Raw genomic sequence first — 6,805 nt, 5'->3', positions numbered from 1 at the left:
AAAATACGGCGATTCACAAACCAAAGTGCGCCCGGCGCAGGCTACGCGATGTGCGCGTAAGTTGTACGTCTGGCGTAAAGTTAAGCCCCATAAAGCAGGTGTAACTCAGCAGCAGACATTCAAAGGTCTGCACCAGGGAACTGGAAGCTGGCGTATTTTACGTTGTTTATGTTGGACGTGTGTCTGGCTGGGCGTAGGTTCCGGCGCATGCGCAGTTGATGATACATATCTGTCTGTCGCTCGGCCCATCATTTGCATGGGGTCACGCCTCATTTGCATGGCTCACGCCCACTTCCACCTACGCCGACTTACGCCTTCGAAATCCAGCACAGTTTTGGGAGCAGTGGCTTTGTGAATTTCCTGCTTGCCTCTCTGTGCTGCGTCGGCGTAGCGTATTTTATTTGCGCTACAGCGGCGAAATGTGCGCCCGCTCTCTGTGAATCCGGGCCATAGTTTCAGTTTATGAATGAAGAGAAGCGGCTGTCCTCTCTCCATTCATTTTCAGTGCAGCTGAGGCTGCAGAGAAAGGGACTGGGGAATGTGTGTCCCTAGTCCCTTTCCCTGTCTCAGAGGGGAGATGTCAGAGGTCTGTTAAGACCCCTGATATCTCAGCAAAGCCCCCCCAACAGGGCTGATTAAAAAAAAAAGAAAAAAGAAATTGCAATAAATAATTTAAAAAATAAAATGTAAATAATAATAATAATAATAATAATAATAATAATAATAATAATAAAAAAACACACACACTGACAATCCACTAAACCCCCCCCCTAAAAAAAAAAAATCACTGTAAAAAAAAAAAAAAAACGTCACATGACATTAAAAAAAGTATCAGTATTCGGTATTGGTGAGTACTTGAAAAAAAAAATATCGGTACTTGTACTCTGTCTCAAAAAAGTGGTATCGGGACAACCCTACTGGCTGGCAACCCTCCTTGATCCACGTTACAAGGGTAAGGTTACGGACCTTATCTTGCCGGCGCAGAGGGAGCAGAAGATGAAACATCTTCGGGAGGCCTTGCAGAAAGGTCTGTGCAACGCGTTCCCAGAGACTGGGAGGTTACAAAATCCTGGTCCTGGACAACGTGTTGCTGAGGTTTCGGTCAGTCACACAAGGAGCAGTGGAAAAGGTGGCCGTCTGACCGTTTTTTTTTTAGTCTGCAGCCCCAAGGTATGACCGGTTCCAGCAACCATCGCCAGCGTCTGTTTTACATGGTGCGGGAATACCTAGGGGCAAGATCAGACTTGGACACCTTTCCCACCGAAAATCCTCTGGCTTACTGGGTCTTGAGGATGGATCACTGGCCAGAGCTTGCACAGTATGCAATTGAGCTACTGGCCTGTCCTGCATCCAGCGTTCTTTCGGAATGCACATTCAGTGTGCCTCTCCACCGACTCGGTCGATTGACTGACTTTCATAAAAATGAATCAGGCTTGGACCACCAGCTACCAAGCACCTGATGCTGATGTAACTGAATATTTTTTTTTTGAAATGTCAGATCCCTTCAAGACTGCCTATGCTGATGCTGAGTGACTATCCTGTTATGCTGAGTGACTATCCTTATCCTCCTCAATGATCATGCTGATAGCTTGTAAGAGCATTTTTGGTACTGGGCACCGCCACCAGTGGCTAAGGCCCAATTTTTCTGCCCCTGTTTAACGGGGGGGGGGGGGGGTGTAATTACAATTTTTGATGCAATACTTTGCAGCAGGGCTCATTCCTGCGCTCCAACTAGAGTATCTGTGAGGGGTTGCGGTGTTGTGGCACCACCAACAAAGGCCCAATTTTTCTGCCCCTGCTCAACAGGGGCATGTAATTACAATTCTTGATCTAATATTTCACAGCAGGGCCCATTCCTGCACCCACCAAGAGTAACTGTGAGAACTTAGAGTGTTGTGGCACCAGCGCCAGCACCAAAGGCCCAATTTTTCTACCACTGTTCAACAATGGCATGTAATTACAATTCTTGAAATAATAGTTCACAGCAGGGCGTCCAGCGCCCACCAAGACTAACTGTGAGGGCTTACAGTGTTATGGCAACACCTAGGGCCCACATTTCTGCAGAGTATATACGGCAGGCCCCTACTTTCAAACATCCAACTTACAAACGACTCCTACTTGCAAACGGAAGGAGACAACAGGAAGTGAGAGGAAATCTACCCCTAGGAAGGGAAATTCTCTTCTGTAAGAGGTGTCTCCTGTCCACTGATGCTTTATCACCAATCCTTGTTTCACTAAAAAAAAAAAAAAAACATTTGTCATTGGGACAGAAAGTCAGGTGAAATCTTCTGAACAGATGCGCACAGACAGCAAAACAAATGTTACAGGGGTTATAACCCTTCTCTATGTTTTCCAAAAAGCTTAAAAATAGATTTTTTTTCTGGAGCTACACTTTTTTTTGCATTGATACATGTTCCCTGGGGCAATACCCTGGTCCCCAAACCCATTTCAGGACAATAACTTGCATATTAGCCTTTAAAATTAGCACTTTTGATTTCGAACGTTCGAGTCCCATAGACTTCAATGGGGTTCTAAAGTTCACGCAAACGGTTGGTCCGTTCGAAGGTTCTGGTGCGAACCGAACGGGGGGGGTGTTCGGCTCATCCCTAGTAGAGAGCAGTGATCCCTTTCTCTGCTCAGAAATGTGGTAAGAGGAAGCGCTTGGTGGATATCTCTGAGAAGAAGCGAGTGACGGAGAGCATGGTTACAGGCGGAGCTGGCGCAGGTCATGTGATTGGGTGGCGGCATTTTCAAAAATACCCGGCTTCCACTGGAGAAATTGAAGCAGAAAGAGGGGTGGTCAGAGCAACAACTGGACCCCCTGAAGAGGAGTCATCAGTACAAGCTGCCAGCGCACATGACAGCAACTCTGCCAGCAACACTGCATACATAGCTGTGGCAGGTAATTGTATACCGGTGCTTATCTCTCAAGCAAAGCTGTCTAGTCTACAGGAGCAGCTGCCTCTGGTCCTTCAGGTATAGGTGAGTCATCCAATCTGAATGTGTTGACCACTGTTACTGCTAATTTGCTCAAGGTAGTTCAGGATTTAACTAAAGTACAGTAAATAGTGCAATGTCTGTTAACAATTCTAAAGCTATTTCTGACACTGCTGCTGTTGTTTGGTCACCATCTAGTGGCTCTGTGACTAATTGCTCAGGTAATTTAGAAATCAATCCAGCAGTATCAGCAATACAAAAACCTACTGTTCCAGAAATTTGTTTAAAATATGCATCGCCTTGTGCTTTATCGCCTCTGGGTTTTCATCTCTCTAATACTATAAAAGAAAAGATTGGCGTGGCAAATATATTGATATATTATCTTTATTGCCTTGTTCCAAAGAATGTCTTTATAAGAGTGATAGAAGAGATGACATGTCAGAGGCAGTGTTCATTTTGGTATGCCATGTACACACGATCGGAATTTCAGATGGAAAAAGTCTGACGGAATTTTTTCATCGTATATTCCGACCGTGTGTACGCCCCATCTGACTTTTTCCATCGAAATTTCGAGGGACTTAGAAAGAGAACATGTTCTAATTTTTCACGACAGAAATTCCGTTCGTCTGTATGGAATTCTGACGGAGAAAAAAACATGCATGCTCGGAAACAATTCGACTCATGCTCGGAAGCATTAAACTTAATTTTTCTAGGCTTGTCGTAGTGTTGTATGTCACTGCGTTTTGACGGTCGGAATTTGGTGTGTCCGTGTGTATGCAAAACAGCTTGAGCGGAATTCCGATAGTGTGTTCAGGGCATTTAGTCATTTAGTTTTAGGACTAAAATGGCATTTTAGGTTTAGTCCCATTTTAGCCTTCTGCAACTGTTTTATTTTTAAGCCCTGTACACACAGCCGGGATTCCTGGCAAGATTTTCTTGCCGGCCGAGCGTACAGGCGTACAATTCAAAACAACCTCCTTTCTTTTGAATGGCACGAACGCAATGTCGTCATCGACTACGACGAGCGTGCGCTCGTCACATTCGATGCCGTCGCCGCCATCTTGCTTCACCCTACCTATGCCTTGGAAGCAACCGCGCATGCGTCAAAGTCATTTCGAGCATGCGCGGGTTTCCATGGAGGCAGGCAAGTATACAGACGCTTGGGTTTCTCAGCAAGAAAACACTGCCGTGAATCACAACGAGAAAATAGAGAGCAGGTTCTCTATTTTTTTCGTCTAGATTCTGGGCAATTTTCTCGACGAGAAACCCCAAAGCCTTGTAAACACGCACGGTTTACTCTGCATGAAAGCTCTGCCAGCAGTTTTCTTGCCGAGAAAACCGTGTGTGTGTACGAGGCTTTAGTCATATTTAGTCGGGGGGCGGAGCTAACAGACATGGCGGCGTAGGGCTGCAGCTCCGAGCTCCAGGCTCCAACATCTCCCCAGGGAGGGAGGCTATGAAAGAAGAGAAAGCGGTATAAGGTGTAGAGGGAATGGAACGTCACTAACCTTGGCAATGGTGAGGGCGGAAGCATGGTGGAGCAGCCCGGCTTCCGTACGCTGATTCAAAAGGCTTGGACCCCCGGGATTGATCAGTTCCCTGTGATGCATAGCGGCTGTACACGTGAGTCTCCGTCCGGGTCTGAGGCGGCGTGCAGGGAGCAGAGTCACGGAGGTGCATGGAGGCGTAGAGCGCCACACAACGCCGACGCTCCGCAGCTGAGTAAGAGCCAGGGGCTACGAGGGAGAGAGGGGCCTGAGGAGGAGCGGAAAGACCAAGGATGAACTGAGGTCCTAGGGCGGAGGACGGAGGAGCTGTATTCCCTGTGAGGAGTGCTGGAGTGCAGACGAGCAGCATCCCCCCGCCCCCCCCCCCCCCCGCTCAGTTTTCTGTATTGGGGCTAAAGACCAGGCAGAAGGACAAGGCTTCACAGCTGGAGGCAAAGATCTGAGGGACCCTTAACAGAGTGAAACAGAGATCTGGATCCATAGAAGCACCAGCAGCAGTGGCAGCAGGTAGGACGCTGTTTCTATCTTTAAAGGTGAATAAGGATATAAAAGGTGTGCAGTTCTCATAGAGAACAAAAAATTAAAGGTCAAAAGCCATATGTCTGAAGACTAAATATTCAAACAAACGGTGTATACGGTAAAAGGATTCGAAGGAGCCACGGCTTAATACATGTAATAGTTATTTCTTCACACCGTAATATTTTTACTGATTTCACCGTACCTGCTGCACCGCTGTATCTGCTGCACCTGCTGAGCTATATACTTTCCAAACACTTAAATAAAGGGGATGGTCTGCTCCTCTTCTACTGGCTAATACACAGGAAAGAACTGTTACTGTAACTTACCAACTTAAAGCTAGAATTTTAAAGTGTTATATACCCAGCCAACAGCTATTTCCATAGCCACTGTTAGTCATCATCAGATAATATACGCAGAATTTGCCATAGAGCAGAAAATAAGCAACAGTCCGATCCCAGAAAGGAGTCCGTTCTCCCCTTTCCTTTTTTTTTTGTGGCAGCCATTAACCGTTCGGTCCATCTTTCCCCTCTGCTCTTTTGCACAACTAGGGAAAATGGTAAAGAAAGCACCAAAAGTAAATCAGAGGGAGGTACTAAACAAAAAATCAATTAAAGCTTACCTTATTTCAGAAGGTGAGGCTCAATTGGCTCAATTGGGGAGCCCCAGTACAGCGGGCTTGAATTCCGCCCAAGCGACTCCAACTAAGGAGAAGCCCTCCCCAGAGAAAGTTTTGGACATGGGGAAGAAAGTGGGGGAATCGATAACTGGATCACCCCGGGAAGGCTCACTCCCGGGAAGGAGAAAACGAAAAACTCCAATGACCAAACTCCAGAAGGGAAAAATAAAGGAAAAAGTTTGAACACCCCAGAGAGACACCAGCAAAAAGAAACAAACCAAGAAGAGTTACATCTACCCCCCACTAAGCAGGATATGGCAGATATGATCGATATGATCTGCCGTTTAGAATGTACCATTAAAGGCGAGATGGGAGCCACAAGGAAGGATATACATAGTGTCCTACAAAGAGTGGAAGGGATAGAGGAACAACTTGAAGAAGATAGAAATGCCATATCAGAACTAAGAGATCGGGCAGATATGGACTGGATAGAGATAAGGAATGCCCGCTACAAACTCGAGGACCAGGAAAATAGCAGCAGGAGGAAGAACCTCCAGGTAAAAGGTCTCTCCGAGGAAGTTAAAGACGAAGATTTGGGGGAAGTGCTTCGGGAATTATTTAATACTGCGCTAAAACAGGATTTATCTTCGCCTATGCAGTTCGAAAGAGTCCACAGGATCCAGAGGTCTTATAATGTCCAAAGGGATGTCCCTAGAGACATAGTAGTTAGGTTTCAGGACTATGGCCACAAGGATCAGGTCTCCCAAAGTACAAGAAACTCTGTCCCCATGGAATGTAAGGCAAACAAAATCCTGATCTTTTCAGATCTGTCCCCTGAGACATTGGCCCGTAAAAGGGCTCTGAAACCCCTGATCAACATTCTACAAACAAAGGAAATTCCTTATAGGTGGGGATTCCCAGCCTGCCTATCTGTTAAGCATTAGGGAATATCTGCCTATGTTCGGTTCCCAGAAGATGTAAGGGAATTTTGCAATAGACTGAATTTACAACCAGTACAAGTTGAAAATTGGGAAAAAAGACCGCCAGCATGGAAAAGATGGAAAGAACAGGACTGGAACAGAACATAAATGAAGAACCTTAGAATTTTTTTAGGGAGACTGGACTAATAAGGACTTCAATACCTGGTGGGAGGGGGCGAAATGGAGTAAGGTACCAGCCTGTCCTCCCGAGACCAAGTCCAGATCTAGGTCAAGGTCTTGGGGAA

The sequence above is a fragment of the Rana temporaria genome, chromosome 6 (assembly GCF_905171775.1).
Source record: "Rana temporaria chromosome 6, aRanTem1.1, whole genome shotgun sequence".
Lineage (NCBI taxonomy): Eukaryota > Metazoa > Chordata > Amphibia > Anura > Ranidae > Rana > Rana temporaria.
Note: the sequence above shows the minus strand (reverse complement) of the source record.